This window comes from Rhinolophus ferrumequinum, chromosome 15 (genome assembly GCF_004115265.2).
Source record: "Rhinolophus ferrumequinum isolate MPI-CBG mRhiFer1 chromosome 15, mRhiFer1_v1.p, whole genome shotgun sequence".
Classification (NCBI taxonomy): domain Eukaryota; kingdom Metazoa; phylum Chordata; class Mammalia; order Chiroptera; family Rhinolophidae; genus Rhinolophus; species Rhinolophus ferrumequinum.
Window position 1 is genome coordinate 26,248,747 of NC_046298.1, and position 27,197 is coordinate 26,275,943.

The window sequence follows — 27,197 nt, forward strand, 5'->3', positions numbered from 1 at the left end:
AACCAAAAAAAAAAAAAAAAAAAAAAGTCTCTTTTTTATGACCATCCTGACGATTATTCCAGAAAGTTATTTCCTTCAAAGAATAAAGGAAAACATCAAGGTTGTGAGAGCAGGAAGGTGAATTAGGAGTGGACCAGAGAGAGCTGGCTCTGGAAGATTCTACTTGTCCTACCTAGGTTCATTATGGAGGTTACTGTGGCAGGGCATTCCTTTCTTGGGTATAAAATGGCCACTCACCTACAGTCATAAAATGCCTGGCCGGGTGACCCAGATGACCCAGCACCTAGATATTGGAATTAGACTACCCAATTGTACAGTGAAATCCAAAGCTGAATGTACAAAAGGTGTTCAATAAATAATTAGGGTAGCATGATGCACCAGGCAGGACAGCTTTTGGAATGAGAAGACCTGAGTTAGAGACACCTGTTCTATCACTAACTAGCTGCGTGGCCTTGGGCAAGGCACCTAAATTCTCACTAGATGATAATGCCTATCTAGAGATTTTGTTGTCAGAAGGAGATTCAATTATGGATGTGGGAGTGCTTTGTGAAGCCTGGGGCAGATGGAAGGGTTGTCGTTATTGGGATAAATGCAGGTGCATTAGGGAAATGCTTTCTGTCCTTTGTGGGCTTTGTTTGACATGAGAGTGTCTAGTAGACAGATGCTACCACTTCTATTCATCACCCTGAGTTTAGCCTTACAGGCACCCAGTTGGTTGTTTCAACCTTAGTTGTAGATAATAGTAAATAACAGCTCAGTTCCCGACTCTCAGGCTATACAACCTGGTATTTGTAACAACCAAAGTAACTGAGCTATTAGAAAATGAATTAATTTGGGATCTATAATAGGTGTTGGCTTGGGTTTCGCACATACCCTGCATGATCATTGTATGTTTATATATCTGTCTCCTTGACAAAACTGAAAACTCAAGGACAGAGAGCAGGGCTTATTTATCCTTGGATGGTCTCCTTCTTTTCCTCCCTCCAAGCACCTAGCACTGGGTCTGGCTATAGTTGGTGCTCAATAAATGTTTGGTGAATGAATGGACAAACGATGGGAGAAACATAAAACCAATGAGGTGGAATCTAATTCCACAGCCTGCAAATCAAAATCAGACTGCAAATGGAGGTCATTTTCACAGGGATATATCTCAGCGTCACGTTGCAGTTAATCAGAACACAGCAATTTTTTTTTCATAAGCACAAGACAGATTAGATATTTTTTTCACATGGCCCTAAATAGCATCGTCTTCAACTAATTTTCAAAACCAAATGGGCTGCTTGAAACACCAAATCGGAATGCTGATGCGGGTTGGCGTGTTGGATAATTCACAAAGCTGAATCTTCACAGCCATGACAAAATCAAGCATGTCCAAAGAGTTAGTGGAATTGATGGGGTTGTCCTTGTGGCTATAAAATTGCCCCAAATTTTCCAGCAAATTGCTCCAGCCAGGGTGTCTTGAACTTGACAGCCCCAAACACAATTCTTCTCCACGCGGACCCAACTTGAGCCTATCATTTAGGTGGCAGAATGCACAGCAGAATGTACATTAAAAGTTAGTCTATGTGTCAGTTTCAGAACCCAATGGATTTCAACTGAGCACAGTCTAATGTAAACCTGTGTATAACTTTGGCTGCCCTGTAAGTCTTTGGTCCTGAGTTGGATGCAGTGGTAGTGTTCTTCACATAATAGTAGTTATTTAGCTGACACAGTCCCTAAGATTGTCCCATCTGGACAGCTTTGGGCGGATAAGTTCAGAGCAGACCCCTGGCCCCAAGATGTCGACCTGGCAGGAGCTGTGCCTCATACTGGTTATGTGACATGAGGCAAGTGGCTTAGTTTAGCATCCCTGTGCATCAGTATTGCATCTATAAAATGGAGATGCTATGAACAGCATCTATCTCAAAGGATGGCTATAAGGATTACACGGGTTAACGTAGAAGAAGCCCCTAGAACTTTCCCAAGCACATAGTAAACACTATGTAAGAGTTTGCTTGTAGACACTAGATACATCAACTAAAAAGACTACACTGAAGTCACATTTGTTTAAAACAATCAAACTTACATTTTCTTTTGGAGAAAACAGAAACCAAAACAAAATACTCCTTCCACTCAATTGCTTTTTACATCGAAACTGCTGTTGAATATCTGGTGCAAAGTGCTTCCTGAAATGACAAATGCTACTATTTCCGAAGGCATACTATGGTGTTTAAAAGGGCACACAGGGCACACACATGACATGTGTGTTTTTCACAGGCACAAACAAACAAACTAAAAAGTCACCGTGCATCTTCTTGGAGCTAAAATTTTACTTGACAACTTGAAGGAAACTAAACAAATGAAAACCAGTGAACCTACTTTATTTTAAAACAAAGGTGGATATATTGTGGAAGGAAGTGCAAATTCCATGACTTTTCAGGTTACAGGAGCCCTTAAAGAAATTTCACTTTGGGGTTTCTGCCTCAAGCTCATCCATCCTCCATCCCACCACCCTCGGCCCAACAATGTCCTACATGTTAGTGGCACAGGTGCCAGGACAGTGACCTGACAGATCCCCTAGGTTTAGTGCTTCTCTGTGTGAAGAGCAGTATTTTATATATATATTTATTTCAGGTGACTAGTTTCATAAAACACAACCAAAATGAATTCTTAGAAAAAAGAAATAAAGGAACAGGACATACAAAATGCAAGCCCCATCTTTTAAACTATTAGGTGAGGCAGACAAAATTACTGAGTCAAATTGCTATAAAATTTCCCAAATAAGGGCCCTCCATTGCTCTACTTATCTGGTTGTGGACTAGTAAGGAACTGTTTGATGCCCCGGCCACACTTGTTAGCTACCCCATGCAACTCAAGGGTGGAATTCGGAGCCACGCTGAGTGAGAAATGGGGCCCTGCCTGGCCCTCAGAGTTCAGGCCTCTCACTAATTCATTTCATCCTTGTGCAAAATGTCAAGTCCAGCAATGAGCTTCTTTGACTCCCTGCTGGGGTTCAGTCAGGGTGGGGCCTGGACCACTCCCTCAGCAGGTTGCACTGGGGTCCTTAGCATGCCCAAGGTCCTGGCCTCAGTTTCACAAATGGTTGTAGCTGAGAGATACAACTTCCTAAGAGAACCCTGTTGGAGGTGAGAAGCCGTCAGAAAATGAGGAAGGAAGTGAAGGGATTGATTTCGTGAAGTAGAGATTTCATTCCAGTACAGTGGTTCTCGACCTTTCTGAGAATCCATTGCAAGCTGAAGCCTTCCCCACTAGAAAAGTCCACGTATATAAATTAAGGGGCTCAGTGATCATCTGAAACCCATCCAGATGTCCCAGTGTACAAACCTGAACTTTAGGATTAGTGTAAATTATTAATTAAAGTGGACACTTATAAACAGCCCTGCCAGGAGGTATTTCCACCTCCTCTTGATACTTCTTTCTCTATATTCACTGCAACTCTTTGTTACTGCTCGTGCCCTCTTGCCAGCCTGACTCATTCCTGTCCTTGCAGTTCAAGAGGGCAAGGGCTTCAGTCTTTGAGGCTTGGAATGGGGCATGATGTGATTAGCTGCATCTGCTTTGTCATTGATTCTGGAAGTCGACTAAGCCTGCCCAGAACAACTGCTCCATGGTGGTGTAGCCCCTGAGAGATGGGCAGACAGGTGGGTCGTAGCTCTCCCATTATGACATAGCATCTCCTGGAGCTGACAACTCTACTCAAACACAGAAGAAGTTTAATGATGGGCTTTAGGTGAGAGACGGTTAGTAAGAGAAGGGCTCAGAGCTACAATTTCAAAATGCTTGGGGAACTACTTTGAAAGCCAAGAATGATTTCAGAAACACAGTGGTTTTTAAACCTTATGCATCCGGCCAGGATGTTTCAACTTAGGATGCTGAGCTGAACACAGTCAAGGAGTCAGAAAACCAACTTGGGCTGTGGAGACAGTATCATGAACAATGCTACGTAGCTGTCTACTTAATATCGGCTGCCACGCTTGTCTTTCCTAACTGTACCTCAATTTTGTTCAGATAAACACAATATGGTAATAGCTAACACTTTTGCTGGCCATGAGCTGGTACTGTCAAAGCTCCTGGCATTTATTATCAACTCATTCAAGCCTCATAACAACCCTATGAAGCGCGCCTAATATCTCTATCAGACAGATCAGGAAACTGAGGCTGAAAGAAATCAATAACGTGCCTGAATTCATACAGCTACTAGCAGGACAGGCATGTCTTAAATGCCAGCGTCCTGGCTCTGAGTCCAAGCTGTTAATTGGCGTGCTATACTGCCTTCATCCCATTCCCAGCTCTAGGGATAGGTCTTGATTAGTTTAAGCCAATCAGAACATGGCATTTTCTTGTTAAGTGCTGTTGGTCCCAGCCAGATACACGACCTGAGATGGACCAATCAGATGGAAGTAAGGACTGCAGCCTGCAGCTGGTATGTGTGCTGCCTATTGTTCCATCCTATAGGTAACCCATGCCCACGTTGGTGATAGCAGAGCAGGAAAATGGGGGAAAAGTCCAAATCCTTACTGATATCATTGACTGCTGAATCAACCAGTCCAGAAATCTGCCCTGCCTCTGTTATGTGGATAATATGTGTTATACAAAATAATACATTTCCCTATTGCTGAAGCTAGTTGATATGCACTACATGTTTCTAAAAGCATTCCACCTGACATGCGTGGGTCTGTCAGAGTGGCCTTGACTGAAGCCCAAGGCAAGCACTTTGGGGAGGTACAGAATACCAGATCAGGTTGAAGGTGGCTTTAGAGATCAACTCTCAAGTCTTTAGGGAAAAGTTATCTATGTGGCAGGTCCCCGAGCCCCTGGTTGCACCTTTTGCTTCTTATTATTACCTCGTGAGCATGTGTGTGTGTGTGCATGTGTGCGTGCATGTGTGTGTCTTTAGATATGTACACATGCACGCACATGGTGCTGCTCCTTAATTAAGAGATGGGGCAAAGAAAAAGTGGGGGTTGGGGAGCCCACCTCTTGGATCCATTGGGCTTCTATTAATAGTTCTGGTCAAGGCTGAGTAACTTATCTAGAATCCTACAACTAGTAAATGCCCTAGCCAGTGTAACAAATGCAGGTATGTGGCTTCAGAGACCAAAAATGAGCATTACACTTCCTTCTTAGATCAAGTTCCCCAGAAGCAGAACCTGAGACAGGGTGGATGCATGATTTGTTGAAGGGAGGAGGGAATAAGACAGGGCAGGGGAAACAGGTAAGCAAGGGTGTGGCAAGATACCCCTGTGTTAGTCAGTCAACAGGTTGCTCCCTGGGTGGCTGGGGGGCAGGGGGTATGGCATAACCCCTTGGCAAGGTGGCTCCACTTGGCTGAGAAGGAGACAGTTTTGTGCCCTTAGCAATCAACGCAGCAGCTGGGGGACAGATGCAGTGGCCTGGTAAGAGGGATCTGGATGGAGCACCAACAAAATCTATTACAGCTTCTATCATTATGTACTATTCCCTTTGTCTGGAAACCCCTTCCCCAACTTCTCCACCCACGTGCCAAAGCACATACATCTCCTCCATGACCCTTTGTCTCCCACCGTCCCTCAAGGACATGGCCTGTGTCCTATTTCTCTTAACATCAACATCCCTGTCCCTCCCCTGGCCCAGCACCCAGCAGATGCCTGGCAAAGAGTAGAGGCTTCAATAAATGTTTGTGGGATGCATGAATGGAGAAATGAATGGATTTCATGAATCCACACTCTGCTAATTTGGAATTTGTGATACGTTAGAGACAGGATATTTATTGAGTAAAAGTTTGGAAAAAAATACTCTAACTTGGGCTTTTACTGCTTATGTAGTTCATTACTAAGGAATGCAAGTTTCTAGTCCTCCCCCCCACCCCCATCCCATTACTTTCCACGTGTTATAATATGTAGAATAATTACAACTCAAGAAACTGCTTTTCTTTTAAAGAAAACAGCCAGCCTCTGCTATAATTAGACCTCTTGGTTAATTTAGAAGAATGTTCTTCACTCTTGGGCCTCCCTCCCATCTCCTACTCCTTCATCAAAAAAACAAAAACAAAACAAAACAAAACAAAAAAACGAAAGAAAAAATTTACAAGAGTTGGTTAATGAGAACTTCATTTTAGTTCAACTTCTGCGTAATACTTGAGGATGAATTATAGGACACAGATGATTCTAAAGTAAGTTGGTTCTCTCAGCAAAATACGAGAGAAAAATAATGATAAAACTTAGCCATTGATTTGACTTGTAGTCCATTTGATGATGCAAATGTCTTCCATTTGATATTCAGAATTTCGGAAAGGGATAGATGGTGCAGTGCCGAGGATTTTCGCCCCTGCCCTCTTGTGGGAAGGGTGCTGGGGCCTTGGCCAAAGAGGAGTATACTTAGGGCAGTTTCTGAAGGCAGTCCCTGGACAGCAGCATCAGCGGCACCTGCCAACTTATTGGAAATGCACATTCACAGGCGCCACCACAGACCTGAATCAGGAATCCTGGAGTGGGATCGGTAACATGTTTTAATAAGCCTTTCAGGTCATTCTGATGCTACTGAAGTTTGAGAACCACTGGCCTGATAATGAAGAGTTGGGAAGACCTTGTTTGGATTCTCATCTGCCACTTTCAGCCTATGAAGAACCTAACACCCACTCCCCCTGTTTGTAAAATGTGGATAAAATGGTGTAGCTGTGCGAGTTAATGAGTCTATATAGACGTCAAGCTCTCAACACGGTGCTGAGCACAGATTGCTTTCTCTGTAATCCTATATTATCTGTGGAAGGAAGAGAAACATGGAGAACAGGGTAAGTCCTCACATTTTCTCTGCGAGTGGCTGGGAAGCCAGAGTGGGGAGTAAACAGGAGGCCTTGGAATAATAGGGAAATGTCGAGTCTACAAGCCAGGAGAGAAGAAGGGTGAGATCCGGGGCAGCCTGAGGACCCACTCATTCAACAACAAGTGTGTATGAGGCTTATTCGGGGCTCTTCACAGGATTAGGGGCTGGAGATCAGAGGTGGACAAGATGGGCAGAGGGCCCCAGCCCTCGGAGGGAATTCTAGTTTAGCAGATGGGGTAGGAATTGTGTTTGCTGAAGCCAGCATCCCATAGAGGGTTGTGGGGGCGGGGGGAAGGTCAACCCATTTCTTTACAGGGAGCAGATCTATAGGTTCTGATGAACAGACATCCAAGCCAAAAGGCTTCTGTGAGTGGCGGGAGGTGAGGTGGGGTGTGATCTGAAGGCACCCATCACCTTTGCTCGGTGGGGTCTTCAGGCTGACTTGTTAGGTAAATGCTGCTCCTCTCTTCCTAGTGGCACAATGTGCTCCTGTCCCTCAGTCCCCAGTTCTTCATGCCAACCTCTCCCCACAAGCCCTTGACTCAGAGAGTTCATTCCAAAATACGACAGACATGTTGAAACTCAGGACACCAGAGGAGAAGGAACACTGGCCATCACGGTGATGCTAATGAATGCTACTTCCTGTACGCGAGAGGTGGGTTGTGCTTTCAGATGTTGCATATTATTTCATCCTCATCACAATTCCCGGAGGTAAACAGTATTGTTTTCCATTTTACACACCAGAAAACAGAGGCTTCAAGAGATTAAGCAACTTGCCCAAGGTACAGAGCTGGTGAGGAACCCTCCATGCAAGCCCAAGCTTACACCTGGGAAAAACTAGAGCCCAGGAAATCCAGGGCAAGGAGCTTTTCTCAAGGATTCACAGCTTCCAAGGACCCTTGTCATGCAGGGTCTCTAGTCCCGCTCCCCACACCAGAATGCAGGATATGGTGAGGCCAAAAAGGAACACCAACAGAGCCATAAATTGGGGGTTCATACCACTATATATTTGCTGGCAGCTGGGTTGGAGACACAAACGCAAACATCCGCCTTTACCCCAATAAGGGGTCTTCCTGCACCCCAGTCTCACTGGCAGCCGGGCGAGACACAGGAAGTAGGATCCACACGATCCACAATCCATCGTCCACACTTGCTAACCCCACTTTCTAGCTGCAATCCACCATCTGCTTCTCTGCCAACCAACAAACCTCCTTGCTAACTGCAATCCGCGCTTGCTGGCTCAGCCATGGCAGTTATATCAGGGGCCAATGGCTAACCGGTTACAGCTGATGGCCAACCAGTCATAGCTGATGGCCATCTACTACCCAAGCCAGCACCTTTCCACATGAGGTCGAGCGCCTGGAAACTGCTCTCTGGGACTCCGTCCCCACACTCCCCCCCTACAGGGTCTTGCCTCACAATCTACGCGACAAACGATTCCACAAGGGATCCTGTGTCAGGAACTCACTCATGAGAAAATTTCAGTCCAGTTCAAGTAATGTCCCAGGGGGTGTCCCTCAATGTCCACCTACTTTCTGGGCACAGCCAGGGTTTCTAAGGGTACCACCAGTCTTTCTGGGCACAGCCAAACTTCCTGGGCACAGCCAGGGTTCTGAGGGTACCACCAGTCTTTCTGGGCACAGCCAGGGTTCTCACATATTCTCAATGGCAGCCGGTCAAGACACAGGAAGTAAACACCCTCCAGTTCCACTACATGGTGGTACGTTTCCAAGCAAACAGTCAAGCCGGTCCATCAAATCAGGGATGAAAGGCACTTCCCCATAGTCCACAGTCATTCACCAGGACTGTGCATTGCCTTCACAATGTGTGCCCTCTCTGCAGGGCGAGGGCTCCAAGTCCTCCCCAACCTGAGGGTGAGGGACGACCTTGACCTCACCTATATCCTCCACTGAGGACTCAGCAAGCGTCTCCCCCTGGGTCCACAAGTCCGGCATTTGGGCCGCCCCGGCAAGCACTTCCCAGCCCACACGGCCGCAACAACCTTCGCTTTCTCCAGCTTATCCTGGTTGGAGAACCATCCACATCCTCCCACTCCTAAATGGGGCTCCAGCTCCCGAGAACAGTGGCTACCAGGCACCACACACAGTGTGGGGGCCACCTGTCCTCTTGCCCAGAGTCAGACACCATTCCTACCTTGCTGGAATCCTGCTCGCCACGCCAGGTGTCCGACTGGGTAGAGGCCTCGGTGTAAGATGTCCACAACTCTAGGAGTCCACGGCAGCAGCAGACCACCAAACGGCAGGCAACGCCTGCTATAGCCAATAGGGCGGCATGCCATACAGAGGCTTGAGAGGACCACCGATTCACCAAGGGGTCATGTTTCTCCCAGGCAGATTGCGCCTCCTGTTTCCGGCGCGGCTACTCACGAGCTTCCTGAGACGTAGTGTTCATACGCACAAACTACTCCACCATCCTTTGGAGAGTTCTGGCCGGCACCGTACCTTGCTCGCTGTGCTATGTGTGATGCAGGGTCTCTAGTCCCACTCTCCGCACCAGAACCCAGGAAATGGTGAGGCCAAAAAGGAACACCAACGGAGCCATGGATGGCGGGTTCATACCACTATATTTTTGCTGGTGGCTAGGTTGGAGACACAAAAGCAAATATCTGCCAGTACCCCAACAAGGGATCTTCCTGCACCCCAGTCTCACTGGCAGCGGGCAAGTCACAGGAAGTAGGATCCACATGATCCGCAATCCTCCATCCACACTTGCTAACACCCCTGGCTAGCTGCAATCTACCATCTACTTCTCTGCCAACCAACCCCCTGCAATCTGCCCTTGCTAGCTCAGCCACGGCAGTTATATCAGTGGCCAATGGCTAACCGGTTACAGCTGATGGCCAACCAGTCACAGCTGATGGCCATCTACTACCCGAGCCAGCATCTTTCCACATGAGGTCGAGAGCCTGGAAACTGCTCTCTGGGACTCTGTCCCCACAACCCTAATGGGGACTGAAGCCCTAATATATGTACTTTCGTTTATGGCAAACCACAATGCAATAACAATTTTGTGGCAAACACAAATGGTGAAAATCCCTGCAAAAAAAAAAAAAAAGAAAGAAAGAAAGAAAGAAAGAAAGAAAGACAAAGAAAAGAAACGGAAAAAGCAAAAGAAAAAAAAAAGAGAAAAGAAAGAGAGATTACTAAAGCTACTGGTAACATCAGCTGAAAAGTCCTGGAATTTCAAATTTGTCTTAGCCGATTTGCACAATCACCGCAGCCAGGTTTATATAGAAAACGTATGGCACAGGCTTTGATTGTAATAAATCCACAGAGCCCTCCCTCTTCCCTGCAACAAAAATCCTTTTCTTCCCTGGCTATTTAATATGCAAGGCAGATTGGAACATTAGCAGTGCAAAAGGGTAAATAATCTGGTAATTGATCTGGGATTTGTGGATTTTTACCTCAAATTTCTGTTTATGGTTGAAGGTCGTAAGCTATACAAACCTCTATTGATCAGAGTCCTTTGTTTAAACAGAACCTACTGTATTTATTTGTGCTGCTCCCCCAAAGTCAAACAAAAGGGCAGCGATCTAGCTAAACCTCGGCATGGCACTGCGGACATGTGGCCCGTTCCCTTGGCGGACAGCTGTTTTCAATCTGCACAGTTTGTCTTTCATACCCATATGAGATGAAGCAGCCTTCACTTAGCCTGGGAGACAGGCCAGCAAGAGAAGATCCGCACTTAACCCTTCCCAGACAACTTTCCTCCTCCCTTTTGACACTGAGAAGTGATTCTCAGGAGGCAGGAGGTTTCCCTTGAGTTGGCGACCTGGGCACTCGGTGTCACCTGTGTGTAATTCACCATGCACCTAGAAAACAAGAGCCCCTCCCCCCTCTGCTCCCATCTTCACTCCCTAGCTTTGCAGTCCCCACCCTTGACAGCTCCTCAAAGCTCTATGTCCCATGAGAGAGATTTGGGAAGGAGAATGGTTTTCGTTGCTGTCTCTGGGTGTTTTGGACTATCTTGTTTGAAGGATGGAACAGAGTGTACTAAAAGTCAGCCTGACTGGAGCCTGGGCCCATAGAAAGCAGGCAGGTTGCTGCTGGTAACAGGGTCCCCTTTCCCACGGTGGACTTAACTCTCTCCCGTTTCTGTTTCCCTAACACCAGATTTAGCTCCAGTTTTCTCCACCTGGGCACCGTTGACATCGGCGGCTGAAAAATTGTTCCTTGTGGGAGGGGTCTGTCCTACGCATTGCGGGATGTTTAGCAACACCATAGCCTCTACCAGCCAAATGCCAACAGCAGCCTCCACCCTCAGGTGTGACAGTCAAAAATGTCTCCAGGCATGGAGACATAATGTCCCGGGGGTGGGGCATCTCCCCTGGTTGAGAAACCCTGCCTTGGAGAAATGGCGTGCTAGCTTGTCAACGGCGGGAGTTCGAAAGCAGGCAGGAGCTCTTAACTCCTCTGGCCTCCTAGAGCTGCTTGACCTTCTCTTTCCCTTGCTAGTCCCAGTTTTCTCGTTAGTGAGGTGCCCATGAAAGGTCCTACTGTTCAGAGCTGCGCTGTGGACCCAGGGTAACATGGTGCAGTCAGCACCTCACCCTGGGCCTGGTGAGGGGTATTTGATGCAGGCTCGTCACACACTGTCACCCCAGGGCAGCTCAGAGAACTTGGGAGTGAAGGCAGCTGATGTGAGACCTACTCCAGTCGAGCACCGCAAGCACCACGGTCGGGTTTTTAACGCTCTTTGCCAATAGTAACAACTCTTGATTTTTGGAGGGAGCTCTGTGGCTTGGCAAGCAGAATCAGAATGGATTTGCTTTTTTCTTCCATCTCGGGCTTTGTGGAAATAAAAACATTTGCAGAGCTGGGGCTGAAGGCAGGTGGCTCACAAATGCTTAGTAATTAATTGCTCTGAGTAGGGGAATGTATTAAAATAAATCGAAGCCCTTTGTAAAATAGGGTTATTCTCAGCTTGGATATTACATTCTCCTGGCTGTTAAATCTTTGAAAAATAATATATCAGGACCTGGATATAATATGCGTGTCTTCATTGCCAGCCCAATCGAGATTCAAATCCCAGCAGAAGTACTTTCTAATTATTGAGTGTTCTTGGGCAAGTTGCTTTACCTTGCAATGCTACCCCAACCCCTATTGGTAAGTGGATAAGGGTACTGACCTCAAAATATTGCTCTGAAAATAAATAAGGGGCCGCACATAAGTCCATCAGTGTGTATGACACATTCTTGACGTTAGCAAACAAGAGCTGCCATCATGATCATCATCATCATCATCATCATTAAAGGGTCCTCTATTGAGTGTCTAATTCATATCCAAATTCAAAATAACATTAAACCCATAATCCAAACATAAGTGTTTTAAGGTATTCAAACACATATCCTTGTGATACCCAGATAATTTTCTTTTCACTTTTTATTAGGATATTTGTGTTATAGGTTCAGTCATAATGTTTGGGGTGGGGAAGAATTACTTCTACCTTTCTCAAACTCTAACTTCCCAAACTGAGAAGGTATTCTTAAATACGGTGAAGTGCAACCGGATGAAGCAGAAAGGAGAGTGAGCAAGTTGAGGCAAGGTCTTTACAGGCAGAGCAAGCAAGCTAAGATCCTGAGTCTCCAAGACCTGTGTATAGGCACAACATTTGCTGCTCATGATGCGATCTCATATATATGGCATTCACATGGCCCCCATTATTGGGGAGCATGAAGACCTCTACCATGTCACACTTTTAGAGTAGAAAAAGGACCCTGGGGTTTTGACTTGGGGTTTGGTGCCCTGTCCAGCCTTTGTATTCACCAGCATGGAAATGATTCAGCCTTCCATTCTGGGGAGAGTGGGTTCCTGTTTTCTCCCTTGTTCCCGGGTCCTTAAAAAATATCTTAGAAGGTGTAAGAAGAGGAGATAGCCAGCAACTGAGAGTGTCTCGTGGAGAAAGGAGAGAAAAATCAACAATCACAGACATTTATTCTCACAGCTTTCTGCTTCCAGTCTTTTCCTCCACTTTCCTCTTCTTCCCAAGTTCCCACTGGATCCCCCCACCCTCCCCACAAACACCACATTCCTGTATTTTTCTTGAGGTTCAAGTTTATCTACTTTCACTGAATGAAACAGTTTGCCTTTGGGCCATTTGTGCTAGGAAGCTTCTCTTTTGAAATATGCATTTTTGAGTCATACAGAATTATATATGCAATCTATATGTAAGTCATGAAACTGAATATAAAATGCCTGTATAACAATGCCTTAAGAACCATAAACCAATATTGGTGAATTTTCTTTCCCAAGGCCCTTCTTTTTCCCTTATCAAGTAGCTGCTATCCTGAATTTTATGATTATCATTAAAAACATTTATGATATTTCTCTTTAAAACTCTTCTCTTTATGTACGTATGCCTCAGCTCTAAATGGTGTGTGTGCAGTTTGTTTCTCAGCTTTGTGAAAATGTCACCATAGTCTATATTATCCTACTTTACGTGTTTATTCTTCTCCTCATTATGTTCCTAAGATTCCTCCATGTTGGCGTCTGTACCTATAAGTAGTTCATTTATTTTCCCTACAAACTAGTGTTCTATTCCGTTTATTTATTCATCTGTTGATGGATAATGGAGTCATTTTCAGTTATCTGTTTTTTGTGTGTAGCTGTTTTGCTTTTAGAAATATGACTATATGGACTATGTGACATTCTTGTACATAGTTGTTTGACGAATGTGAATACGAGTTTTTCCAGAGTACACACCTAATTGGATTGAAGAGGGATTAGGGGTCTGTAGATTTACTCCCACAGTGAATTTTCTGATTAGTCAAGGATTCTTGTTTGTCTGCTCCAAAGAAGCCACCTGGTTTCTTTCTGCAGAATTTATTTTCCAAAAGTTAATTTCCACTTCATGACTTCCTGAAAAATGGCTGCTCAGCCAAGGTTCCTTTCTCTCACTCTTACACAGGGGGATAGTTTTAGAAGACAAAGGCCCTCAGCTTGAATCCTGGTTCTTCCATTTACTAATAATGGGAAAGCCTAAGCGTTTCCCCTGCTTCTGTCTTCTGCCTCCTGACTATCCCGGTGTCTTTCCCATGTGGGCCTGTGTGATGTGCTTCCTGTCTCTAGGATCTGTGAGTATAATGAACTTTATTTTCCTGAGCCTGCATCATCTTGTAGCTGCACCTGACTGCCTATCACATAAAAGGATACAAAGCTATTGTGATTCAGGATTCCTCATGACCTCTGCCCTTGTGTTACCAACGCGCAAATTGTCGTTGGTGTGTGATGCCGTAGCACCTTGAATCTTGAACCCCCTTTGCCTTTATAATGGAATGGACTGTTCACACCTAACTTTTTAAATGCCATGGAAAGTGACCACTGTCCTCCATCTAGAAAGAAACAGGAGCCCTTCCTAAAGGCAAGGGGAGATAGAGTTGGATATTCCAAGGTGGTTCTTTGCTCTATGAAATGCTAAGCTTTCCTGTGAGGCTCCAGGGCATTTGAGATGGATCCTGCTCCTCACCGTCAGGGGTTGGGGGCGGGGCTTGGCTAGTTTATGTCTTGAGTCTCCATATTTAGGATCTCTCTCTCTGACCCAAAGCCTTAGCACCTTTGCCTGTCAAAGGGACATTATAGCAGGTAACTATTAAAAAACATAACAATCATTACAACTAATTACAGTGTTTACACCTGCTCTGGAGATCCAAGATGAAAGACAGTTCATAAAGGCAGATATTGGGACAGGTGAGCAATGTGATTAGTTAAACAATCTTATGTATAATCACACACATAGAGCATTCTTCAGATGCCACGAGGCTGGGTCATGGCAGTGCCCAGGCCCCTCCCAAATGCTGAGGTCCAGGGGCGTCTTTCATCTCTCTTCATTCAACTCCTCAGACCTAAGGCTCCCTGAGTTCACCCCTTCCCTTTGAAATGAGGACAACCCAAGCACCCAGCTTATAGAGCTTCTGTCCACACAAAAACATTGTGAGTTCATTAGCAGGCCCAGGGAAAAGTGTTTTAAAGGCCTTCCTTTGAATCTCAGCTCTTACTTATTAGCTCTTAGTTCTAAGCAAATTGTTTCACCTCTCCCAGTCTCATTTTCCTCATCTATAAAATAGAGTAAGAATAGTACTAAGCCTTGGAGGTTTAGTACTAGGTTAAGAATAGTACTAGGACGTTAAGAATAGTACTAGGCCTTGTTGATTAAATAAGATATTAGCACAATGCCTGGCACACGATCAGTGTCCATGACATGAAAGCTATTACCAATCTATTGCAATTACTGGCACTTTCTCAGAAAATAGTTAAGCTACTTGCCCAGGGTTGTCTAGTGTTGCCCTTTCTCTAGGCTGGTGACAGATAGTTACGATATATATATATATATATATATATATATATATATATATATATATATATATGCATTTTTATATGTATAGGGATATATTTTATATATCCCTATACATAAAATGAACCACTTTTTGTGCAAATAAAACTGAGTGGATGGATGCTCACCAAACTTTTAGATCTGGCTTAAAATAAAGTCTAAGTGGGAGCTGTACTTAAAAGAATAGGCAAGCATCATCCAGAGTAGCTCAAACTGAAATTATAGTGTGTGGTCCATGTGACTTATTGATTAGAAAAATAGTTCATGCCATGTGAAGATGAGAGAGAGAGAGAGAGAGAGAGAGAGAGAAAATAAAACAAAAGAGAGATATCTTCAGGATATGATGTGAGAAGATGCTGTTTCTTACTGGGGCAACTCAATACAGCAGCAGAAGCAGCCACAGGACTTATTTCATAATAGTTATTGATTATTCTTTTTTTTAATTAAAGTTTATTGGGGTGACAACTATAATGATGATTCTTAGCAGCTAGTTTAAAATAAGCCCATAGGGAGGATCTCTGAGTAGCCAGATTCCTCAGTTTGGGTACTGGGTTACTTATGCTAAAAACTCAGGGAGCACAGACTCCTGTGGAAATGACCCTCTGACGACCCCACCCCTCCCTGTGGCAAGTGAAAGAAAGTCAGGACAGAAGGACAAACATCAAGGAGAATGAGGTGGCTGAGTGATGATGTCCCTGCTCTTACCCAGAGAACATCCACTGTGGTGTAGAATGGGGTGGATGCACCACAACCCCCAAGTGAAGGCACACCGAGTGCCCCTTTGGCCTTAATATGTGACTTGATTCTTACAGCAGCAACACGAGGCAGGCAGTGCTTATGATGATTTTTTCTCCCTACTTGACAGACATGAAAACTGAGGCTCGGGGTGGCTGAGAGCCTTTCCTGAGGTATTATAAGTATCCTGACCTGTGCCTAGTGGCCTCAGAGGATGTGTCATTTCAAGAGTTCGGCAGATGGACCTGATGGGAACACTTGACCCTGGAACAGTATCAGGGCCTGGAAATAGGGGTTTGGTGGGGATGAGTGAGGCAGGGAGTGAGCAGGGACTGAAGTCACCTGTTCTTTTGGCAGGAGAGACATGTGGGTGAAATTCCCTTTGGCCTTCCTTGATCTTAGAAGCAGCCACAGCACCCAGACCCCAGTCGTTCTGCCTTTTCCGTGGTTACTAACTGTGCTACAGGGCAGCTGAGAATGCTCTGCTCTTGAGCTTGAAGTGGGTTTGGGGTGTGTTTCCAAGGCCAAGCCCAGGTGCCTGGGCTCCTGTGTGCACCTTGCCGCACCCCCAGAGACCAGGGGATCAGCAAGGTAGGGAGACCTCCGATCTTATCAGCTGTGATGGGTGGCCAGATGCGTGGGGCAGCCTCAAACAGGGGCCAGGCAACAAGATCAAAAAAGATAGCAGGCTCTTTCAGTCTCACTTTGTGTCAGAGCGGAGGGGATCTGATGCTCGACAGTTTGTACTTGCACGTGAATTTCGTTTTTTCCACAGCTGTCAAATCAAATTGATTTTCAGTCATTTGGACCTGGGTAGCTTCAGCAAACTAGGTGAAAAGCTAGTTTATCCAAGGAGTCATTTATCCAGTGCTTCTGCAATGGGAACATAAGTTTTTAGTGGCTTTCGTAAACAAATCACCAATTCCAAAAGGTTCTGGTAACAGTAATCATAATTACTTTTTATGAAGCATCTACTACATTTCTTTGCTTTGATCTTTTTTATACTTCTCCAACAATCCTTTGAGGTAGATAATAGCTCAATTGATGAGCACTTACTTCTCATGCATTCTCTCATTAAATCCTGACTCTCTTATTCAGTGTATATCATTATCCCAATTATTTAGAAAATGAAACTGGGGCTCAAACAATCGCATGTCACTTGGCCAAAGTCGCACCGGCAATGACAGAGCTGGGGTTCTGACTCAGTGCTGGGTGGTGCCACACAAACTCTTCCTGCCTGTGCCTCTAGGACCAAGGCCTTTCTCCAGTATCACCTACCATATTTGTCTTCGGATTTTGATTCACCTGGAGTGACAGGCACAGGTGGGTGCTTCGTTTTGAAACAGGGACATTGTAAAGGAATTGAGAGAAAGAAGAGCAGCAGAACTGAAATCCCAAGGGAAGGGTGAGGTCTGTCGGCCATTTCTGAGTCCAGCTCTGCCACTTGTGGCCGGGGTGGGGGGTCGGGGCGGGGGCTTGGCTGGATCCCTGGCACTGTCAGCTTCTCCATCTCTGCACAGATAGAAAAAGAAATCCCACTCCTTCAATGGTGACCGACATTCAGTGAAATAATGCGTGTGAACGGTTAGCATAGACCCTGGGATGTACTCGGACCTTAGTCAGTGCCTGCCCTGGCGTCAAGTTAACCAGAGACTGATTTTCTGTTTGTTCCCTTCTTGCCAAGGACAAAATCATCCTGCCACTTGGCAGGAGGGTCAGGCTTCAGCCCTCCCAAGCTGGCGGCTTTCCTGGGATGGGTGTGATCAGAGAATGAGTTTGAAATATCAGTTCCCTTCCCATTTCTGCCACTGAAGTCAGGTCTCAGTGGCTTGTCTAGGGTGGCCAGATTTCGCCAATAAAAATACAGAAATCCCAGTTCCATTCGACTTTCAGGTAAGCAATGCATACTTTTCTGGTGTAAATGTGTCTTAACTAGAAAATGCCTGTCTTCTCTGGGTTCTGGATGTGCATCCCCGTGGTTAGCTGTTCTCGGCAGAGGGGAAGCCCTGCAAAAGGCTCCAGCGCTGGACATATCTGGCATCATCCATTGTGGGTACTTGGACCTGGCCAAGAAACACAAACAGCCCCAGGGGGGCACAGCATTGGTCGCCTCCCCTTAGTAGGGACATATGGGGGAATTGGAAACTGCAAATGTTGGCACGGATCAGGACCAACAGGTATTTCCTGGGGAAAGGCTTAATGTGTTGGAGAGTGCCGCCATATTGGGCCCTTCTGGACGAAGCTGCTCCTAAGTATGCCTTTTCCACAGCTGCCCTCTGGGGCCCAATCACAGCGACGTCGCCAGCTTGACAAAGCTTGGACACTGGCTCCCGAGGCAATGTTTGCACTGTAGGCAACTTCTTTTCTCTCTCTCTTCTCCCCTCTTCTCTTCCCTACTTCTTCTGTTGGCTTCTTTCTTTTTTCTCCTCAATGTCTTTCTTCTTCTCTCTGCTCCTTTCTGCTTTGTAATACAAGGCAGGGAGAGGTTCTCAATTGCACCGAGTTGGTCTCCAGGAGACAGTGGGCAACGTCTGGAGACAATTTTGGTTGTCCCAGGTAGGGGAGGAAGTGTTTTGGCATCTAGTGGATGGAGGCCAGGGGTGTGGCTCAATGTCCTACAATGCACAGGACGGCCCCCACCACAAAGAGTGATCCAGCTCCAAATAGCAACAGACAAAGCTAAGAAACCCTGTGGCGAGTTGATGGAAAGATCTATTTCCTCCTGACGTGGACTTTCTGTGACCGCAGAAAACCCCCCCAGGCTCTCTTGGCCTCAGCTGTCTCACCTTTGCGAGGTGCAGTCTGAACAAGGTGGTCCTGAGGACCCGTGCAATTGCACCATTCCCTATATCTGAGCAGCTGTTCCTTCTACTTCTGGTGCCAGGTCCTGTGGCCTCCATGGAAGGCAAGAGCACCTACACAGAGAGCCCCTTGGTCCCTGTGATTATGTCTTTTTCGCTTTCCTGGCTGTGAGGGCTGAGGCAGCCCAGGCCCATCCCCACCCATCTGGGACCTTCCCCCTGGCCCTGGGCCAGCACGGCTGTCAGGCTCGGCAGGCCCTCACCTGAGGCCCTTGCATGAATCCCGGCACATTTTGCCTCTATTGCCCAAGGACTGGCATTGGATCAAAGAGCTCTAGTTGGAACAACAGTTGGCAGCAGGAGGTGGATCAGCAAAATGGGCATGCAGCACCTCGGCCTCCTAGTGTGTGGTGAGTGCAGCCCCTGCACCTTCGTCTGAGCCAGAGCCCGGCCTTCGCCGTCCCTTCTCCGGGGACATTAGCTCTCTCTTTCCTGCCCGCCTGTCTCTCTCACTCATATCCTCAGATCCTGGGGCTGTAGACCCTCAGTGGGTCCTGGGACACCATGGATACACAGCCTGGCCTGCATGCAGCCCCGCTTCCCTGCCTCCTGGCCTGAAATAAAACATCAGAAATAGCGGTGACCATTTTATGCAGCACTTGGGTGTCCTTTCCGAGTCGTGGGACTCGCATGCATGGTCTCGTCTCCTCTTTACCACAACCCTCTAAGGTAGATTCTCCTATTATTCCCACTTCATAGTCATTTTAATAACTGTCCCTTGGGCAGTCACGTAAGCTCTTTATATTACATGACTTTCTATTAGCTCATGGACTCCTCACACCACCACGATGAGGTAGGTACTAGTCTTAGGCCCATTTTACAGCTGAAAACACTGAGGCACAAAGAGATGAGTAAGTAGCGGACCTGGGAATCAGCCCCAGATATGGTTTCAGAGTTAAAGCCCTTAACCACTTTGCATACTGTGTCTCAAAATGAGCAAAATCACGTTCAGAGAAGTTGATCAACTTGCTGGGGGCCATGAAACCAAGACGTGTTAGAGGAAATCGTGGGACCCAGGTCTGGCCCCATTCATCATGCCTTCGTGCTATGTTTATATATATATATATATATATATATATATATATATATATATATACACACTATGTAGCACTAGTAAACAAATAAGTGGGAAAAAAACACAAATAAAACTCTGTGTGTGTTTTATTTGTTTATGCACTTATTTTTGACATGGTAGGGATTTAGAAACCCACATGTGTACATATCAACGACAATTTCATTAGTAGTAAATCTATTTAAAACACACCAGTGTTAATAATCTGCAACTGACTTTCTCATGCGCAGAATCTAAGGAGAACTGGAAAATTACTTCAGTCATTGTCCCCACAGGCTTGATGAGACAAACCAGCCACATGAACATACTTTTAGTTCTAATCTTAGAAACTTTTCAAAGCAGGTCAGGTTTCCACTCTGATAAATGGAGTGAAGCTCACAAAGCTTAGCCACCAAGCTAAGAAGGGCCGTAACCCAGGCCTGTCTCACCCCACAGACTGCTCCTTACCAGTTCCCTACCCTACATCCTCCACAGATCCAAACTCTGAGGCAGGCCTTGGCTGTGGGTGCACAGGACGTGGGAGCAGGTGGCCCAAGCAGCAGGAGTCATCCGTGAGAGTGCCCTCCCCTCTCCGCCGGCCACAGAGCCCTGCCCCATGTAGTGTCTCAGAGCGTCCAGGCTTTCACAGTGGTGCATTCCTCAGTGAGGCTCACAGGGTAAAATTCAATGGCAAATTATCCTAAAGAAACAGGATTTTATCATTCTGCTCTGGAGTGTTTCGCCTTGGAAATAAGTATGTTGGCATGTGTGGAAGCCGAGCGCGGTAGGTCCATGTTTGCATTGTGCAAAGGAGCGTGAGGCCTACTGTTGGCTTGAGGCAGGTACAGGTCGGCCACAATCCCAGAATCTGGAAACCTCCTTTCATGCCCCAGGAGGGGCCACAGCAGAGCCAGAACTAGACTGTGCCTTGCAGGGTGTTGGCTTCTTAACAACCTGCTGGTCCATAATTACTGATGAGCTCATAGAAAAGAAGCCATAAGTTGGCCATGGAGGGGGCTCAGTGGGCAGGGGCAGTGGTCATTTGTACAGAGCAGCTGCAGGGAGAGGATGGAGGGAAGACTTCCCGCAGCTGCCCCCTTCCTCTCCCCTCTTCCCCACCTTCACCTGGATGAACCCAGCTCCCCTTGTCTTGGTGGCTTGGCAGGTGTCTGCCGTTCACACGGTTAAGCTGCCCCAGACCTGCCCGTGGAGGCCCCACCTTGCCACTCCCACCTGTCTGCTTCCAGAACAGAAATTGTGCAAGACACCCCACATGCGAGCTGCCACCAGGGAGACAGCCAAAGAGGCTCCCTGCCTGGGAGGCTAGCAGGCAGCTCTGCCACAGGAGCAGGGTGACATGGGTGTGAAGCTTGAATGCTGGACTGATCAGATCACAGAAAGCATCAGATTCGAGAAGAGGATTCCACGGGAAGCGATACTGGCTACGAGCTCTACCTGCCGTGGTAAAGGCCTGCGGGTGCCAAGAAGCGGTGCTTTGTATATGGAGCCGGAGCGTAACTTCACCTGCTGGGACAGTACATCACACACAACACAGTCCCTCTGAGGCCAGTCTCACCCCTTCTCCACATGCCAAAAGAAAAAAGTAACCTGGCCACTAGAAACATGGATGATGCAGATTTTAACGAAGCTTTCCAAGGGAAATGGAAGAAGGGATTACATCAAGCACTAGAGGATTTTCTTATAGCATCACTGTCCCACCCTTTCAGTAGGAGCTGCCCCTCCCTTTGGTCTGTCCCAAGACTCTCCCGTAGCAGTCTCTCCTGTCACCTGGCTTTGTGCCCCTCACAGCTGCCCTTCAAAAACCAGTTCTCACATCTTATTCTGCAAAATATCTTGCTTTTAGCAACACAGAAGCCTAGTTAGAAAATTGCAGATCATAAACCAGTTTGGGAAGCCTTACTTCCTCTAATAATATACCCATTATTTTTTACTTTATTAATTAAAAACTGATTTTGTATTTCAATCAAACAGAAAATGACAAGACACCCATGTACCCACCTAATCTGACCGATGTTAGTATTTTCCTTTTTTTTTTCCTTTGGATCTCCCTTTCTCAATATCTCTTCTCTATTCTCTCACTCTCTATTCTCTCTCTCTATTCTCTCTCTCTCTCTCTCTCTCTCTCTCTCTCTCTCTCTCTCTCACACACACACACACACACACACACACACACACACACATTATGCAGAAGGTAAAGACCTACAGCCCATTTCTAATTTCTCTCTCTCTGGAAACATTCCCATGCATGTCTGGTGAGTGTCATTTGGTCTGAATCCAGGATAGCACTGTGGTTATGAATGCAGACTTGGAAGCCAGACAGCCTGGCTATGAGCTCCAACTCTGCACCAAGTAGCTGGGTAACCTGGGGCAAGTTGCTTCACTTTTCTATGTCTCAGTCAAATAAAGAAGATAGTAAATCAATCCTGGGTACAGTCGTCAAATGTTAGTACATTTGAAGTCCATGGAACAGAGCCTGGAATAAATAAATGTCTAATAGTATTAGCTATTATTGTAATCCATAAACAATATAGAATAGTTTTTTTGTGTGTTTTTAAAATTTGCCTAAATTCTATCATAGCATCACACACACACACACACACACACACACACACACACACTCTCTCTCTCTCTCTCACACACACACACACACACACACACACACACAGTCTTTTTGCAACTTATTTTTTTCACGCACTCTCATTATGTTCAGACTTCCCCATTTTGATACATATAACACATCCATTTTAGTTGCTATAGAGTGGTATATCATTGTTGTTTCAATGTACATTTCCCTGATTTCTTATCCTAAAATTTATTTGGAAATGTAAAGAGCCAAAGCAACTCTTTTCACAAAGAGTGAAAAGAGACTTACTTGCCCTATTATAATGATACTGAGACTTATTTATAAGTTTTTGCAGTGCTGTCCCATAGAACTCTCTATAATTGCGGACCTAGTCCATACGTGTGCTATTCAATATGGCAGCCACTAGCGACCTATGGCTACTAGCCACGGAAACGTGGCTAGTGCGACCAAGGAGCTGAACTTTTACGTTAATTGAATTAAAATTTAAATAGCCACATGTGATAGGGACTATCCTATTGGACAGCACAGATTTCGAGCACCAAAACATTGTGATCAAGTTGTAGAGACTACTGTATTTGGTGGACCAGTAGACCAAAGAGATGGCCGAGCGAGTCTAGAGACAGACCAACGTTTGGCCTGGGCCACAATAGTAAAAGGCTTCCCAGGCTTGATTGATTACAGGCAGAGGATGATGACGAATTTCCTCTTTACAATTCCCTTCAGAAATTCCTCAAAATTTCCTCGTTATAATTTCCTCGTTACAATTTCCTCAGGTTGTAAGGCACAGAAAGTCAGCTTCAGTAATTTATAGTCACATCTCACTTCAGACCTCAACTGGGATTACCAAACTCAATCAACCACTTTGGTTTCCAGAAGTTGCCAAAGGTCCTTGAATCATTTCCAGAATGGAGTCCTCTCTCTCCAGGCGACAGTGACGTGTGTATTGGTCTGAGGAGCCCAGCAGACTGTCTGATCTGCATGGGGGGACTGTTGCCTTCTTCTCCGGGCCCCAGGCGTCAGTCCTCAGCCAGTTACTGCCTTAGATCACAGGCTCAGAGCGACTAGGTCACACGGGCTCCAATGCTGGCTCTACCGCTTTCCACAGCTAGGGCCAAGGCACAGAACTTGGTGGCAGCTGTCTACCATCTGCTCATCTGTACAATGGGAATAAGTAGCTCCCTCGGAGGTTTGTGGTGAGGATGATGTGATATAATGAATGTATTGTGCTCAGCTCAGTACAGTAATGAGTTCCTGTAACGAGTAGGTACTCCGTAAACACGTGCTAAGTCCATAAAAATATCATCTGTACAGTAGAGGGTTTCAAGTTATGTGACAGCAGTAGATTATATTCACGAGCAACACATATTCCTTCTCCCCCTGACCCATTATCCCACTTGGTCATGTTTGGTCAATGGGACATGATGAGACACGAGTGTGTGCCAATCAAGCTGACACTGTTAAGAAGCTCTGCATATTTCTGCTCACCTCCCTTGAGCTCCTGCCCTCTGTGGTAGTAGGAAGAACATTCCTCAGGGATTGCCTCTGCAGCCCGAGTCCTAAAATGAGAGGCAGGTGGAGCCTCTGGCTAAGGCCCAGCCAATAAGCCAACCCGGCAGCAAGAAACACAATGCTTGTGGTTGTAAGCCACGCAGATCTGGGGGGTTGTCTGTGATACGGTTGCAGCAAAACTTAAGGAAGTGACCCACACTTAAAATCATCAGTCTTGTACAGGTGTACTTTGAAGAGTGCAATGTTCCCTCAGGTGGGCAGGATGCAGTGTTACTTGCAAATTCATCAATAATGTGGCTTCATGTATTGTCTCTTATGTGTTTGTAACACACTTTTTCCTTTGGCCCACAGCTGTGGATAACTCTTGTCACCCCTCTGGAAATCCAGTGGTTTATCATCGAAGGGGGAAGAGCAGTTGTTGAGCTAAACTAGTGAGTATCTTGAATTTTTTATTTTGGTTTTTATTTTTAGGAGAAAATATGAGGCACTCACCTTAGGATGTGAGGCTTTCTCACATCAGAGGAAACATTCAGAATGAGTTACAAGTTCTACCTTCTAAAGGGCAATTACAAAAGAAAGAAAAAAAAGTCCAAGGAAACCCTTTTAATGCCTATAATTTTCCTAGTACTTACATGTCCCATTAAAAAGAAAAATGACATTAAAATAATTTTAAAGGTTTTGGCTTAAGCCCATTGAACTAAGGAAATTCCCCCTCTTAGAATCAAGTTCTCGTTATCTTGGCCCAGCCTGCATTAAGGATGGACTCCTGCAGAGATGTGATCGGGTGACTGGATTCCAGCTGGGAACAGCCACGCTGAAATTAATATGGCGCCAACCTTCCCATAACGTGTCCTACATGGCGGCTCCTTGCCTTGCGTGTCTCTTAAGAGCCCTTCAGATGGAAATCTGCCAAATTTCTTCCTGCAGCCATTCTATTTAGGGGTTGTCCCTGTGTGTTTTTCTGATGCCAGGTCTGGCCTTTTAAGATTGTTTGGTCTTTTTTCATAGAAACACGTGGCTCATCTAGCTCAGCTGTAAGCAGCGGATGGATGTGAGGTTTTGTAGTTACTTTTTAATCCCTCATTTCTCAGTGTGTCTCATTTTTTGCCCTTGGTTTTAGTTAGATTTTGCCACTGTCAAGAGGTAAGTGTTGGTATGTAAACAGTCTAAGTGCCCATGGATGGAAGAATGCATAAAGAAAATGTGGTATATACATACAGTGGAGTATTATTCAGCCATGAAAATGAATGAAATCTTGCCATGTGCAAAATCATGGATGGACCTCGAGGGCATTATGCTAAGTGAAATAAGTCAGACAGAGAAAGACAGAAAGTGTAGGATCTCACTTATATGTGGAATCCTAAAAACGCAAACCAACAAAGAAGCCGATAGATGCAGAGAACAGATTGGTGGTGGCCAGAGGAGGGTGTGGGTGGAGAGGGACTAGGTGAAGGGGGCCAATTGTACCGACTTCCAGTTATAAAATAAGTAAGCCATGGGATGTGCTGTACAGCGTGGTGACTATAGTTAGTAAGACCGTATTGTATATGTGAAAGTCGCTAAGAGAGTAGATCTTAAAAGTTCTCATCACAGGAAAAAAAATTTTGTAACTATGTGTGGTGACAGATGTTAACCAGACTTACTGTGGTGATCATTTTGCAATATGTACAGATAGCAAGTCATTATATGGTACACCTGAAACTAATATAATGTTATATGTCAATTATACCTCAAAAAATCATAATTCAGGTACAAATAAATAACATAATTGATGTGTGCATACCAAGACAACGAGAGAGAGGGAGAGAGAGAGAGAGAGAGGCATTGAAATCTTTTGGCGGGCCATTATCTATTAAACTGATAAAAGTGTTTAACCCGTTAAGTAACAAGCTGCTGAGAAAGAAATCTGGGGATTTAGCTCCTATGTTTTCATTTATCCATGGTGGCCCTCCCGTCATGTGGTTGTTTCTCCCAGAAGGAGTTGCAGGAATAGGGTACCAACACATTACTGGCCACCTGTCAGACTCCTGTCAAGTGGCAATGATTTTCAATCACTGCCAAGCAGGTTCTAAATTTGAACCAGTGACCTAGGAAGAAAGTCTCTATAGCCCATTAACAAATTCTTCTCTGAGCCCTTTGCTTCCCTGACTAACACCATTTCCAATAAAACTCCACTTTTGTCATTGAATCTGTCAACATGCCTACAAATCCCTGAAGGGTGAAATTAATTTGAACTACAGAGTTGGACAAACAGGCTCAAAAGTGCCTTCTTCAGAAATAGAAGCCAATATTTCAGACATTGATCCATTTGGAAAAAATGGCCTCAGTTTCTCTCTTGCAGCTTGGGCAGCAGTGGGAGCTATATGCAGTTATACATGGCAAATCATAAATATTCCAAATTGTATTTTTTTATTTTTTTGGTGCAAAGTAGACGAATCCTGTGTGATGGTGGCTGACGCTCTTAGAGATTAAAAACAGCGCTTTCTACCTCTGGAGAATCCTTCCTATGACCAGGTTACCTGAGAGATTCAGTTTAATTGCATTAGGAAAACACACTTTCATAGCGTATGAAATCCTTTTTATTTATTTATGTATTTTACTCTTCTTTCTGTCAACTATAAACCCCAATGTGAGCAGCAGAAGCTTCCTGTGGTAGGAAATAGATTATCTGATACTTTGTATCTTACTAACATCTGTGTAGTAGTTCAAACCTTATTGAAAGCCCAACACATTTTCTTAAACTTTGGTAATATTTGTTGTGAACTGGCCTAGAAAATAACTAGATATTGCTTGAAGCTACACTGAGCACATTCTCTGAGCTTGAAGGCAGGAAGGTGTGGTAGAGAGTGAGGGATACCGTCTGTTCCTGGCATGAGTCAGTAAGAGAGGGTCTGAGCTCCTCTGACCCATCCTGGATTTCCTGGGTAGATTTTCTGTGATTTTATAGATATACAGGAGGTACACACATGTTCATCTAGGACTAAACAGTATCCACATCTTATTACAGAACATACTTTGGCCTTGCAGGGAGGCGAGAGGGACAGGTGAGGGGTGGGCTTCAGAAAGTATTCAAGACAGATACAAGTTAACAAAAACACCACCTTCAAATGCCAAAAGTTAAAAAGAGCTCTTTGTATATATTCAGTTCATCCATTAAACAAATGTACATTTGCTCCCTGCTCTGTGGAGCGGGTATGTTCTACGGTCAAAGACCTGGGCTCCGATTTTGGCTTTCCTTTGCCAGCTGAAGCTCTCTGACTCTCCCCCTCCTCATGTGTGAAATACG

The 27,197-nt window shown here is 45.4% G+C and overlaps 1 long non-coding RNA gene across 1 annotated transcript in view; it reads left to right on the forward strand.

The window, feature by feature from the left end:
* The first annotated feature begins 17,703 nt into the window (after positions 1-17,703).
* The window catches only part of LOC117035056 (uncharacterized), a 28,145-nt gene continuing 18,651 nt past the window's right edge, over positions 17,704-27,197 (forward strand). Inside the window, exons 1-2 of the long non-coding RNA XR_004425172.1 lie at positions 17,704-17,778; positions 24,263-24,342. This is a non-coding gene — a long non-coding RNA (uncharacterized LOC117035056). The remainder of the gene's footprint in view (positions 17,779-24,262; positions 24,343-27,197) is intronic.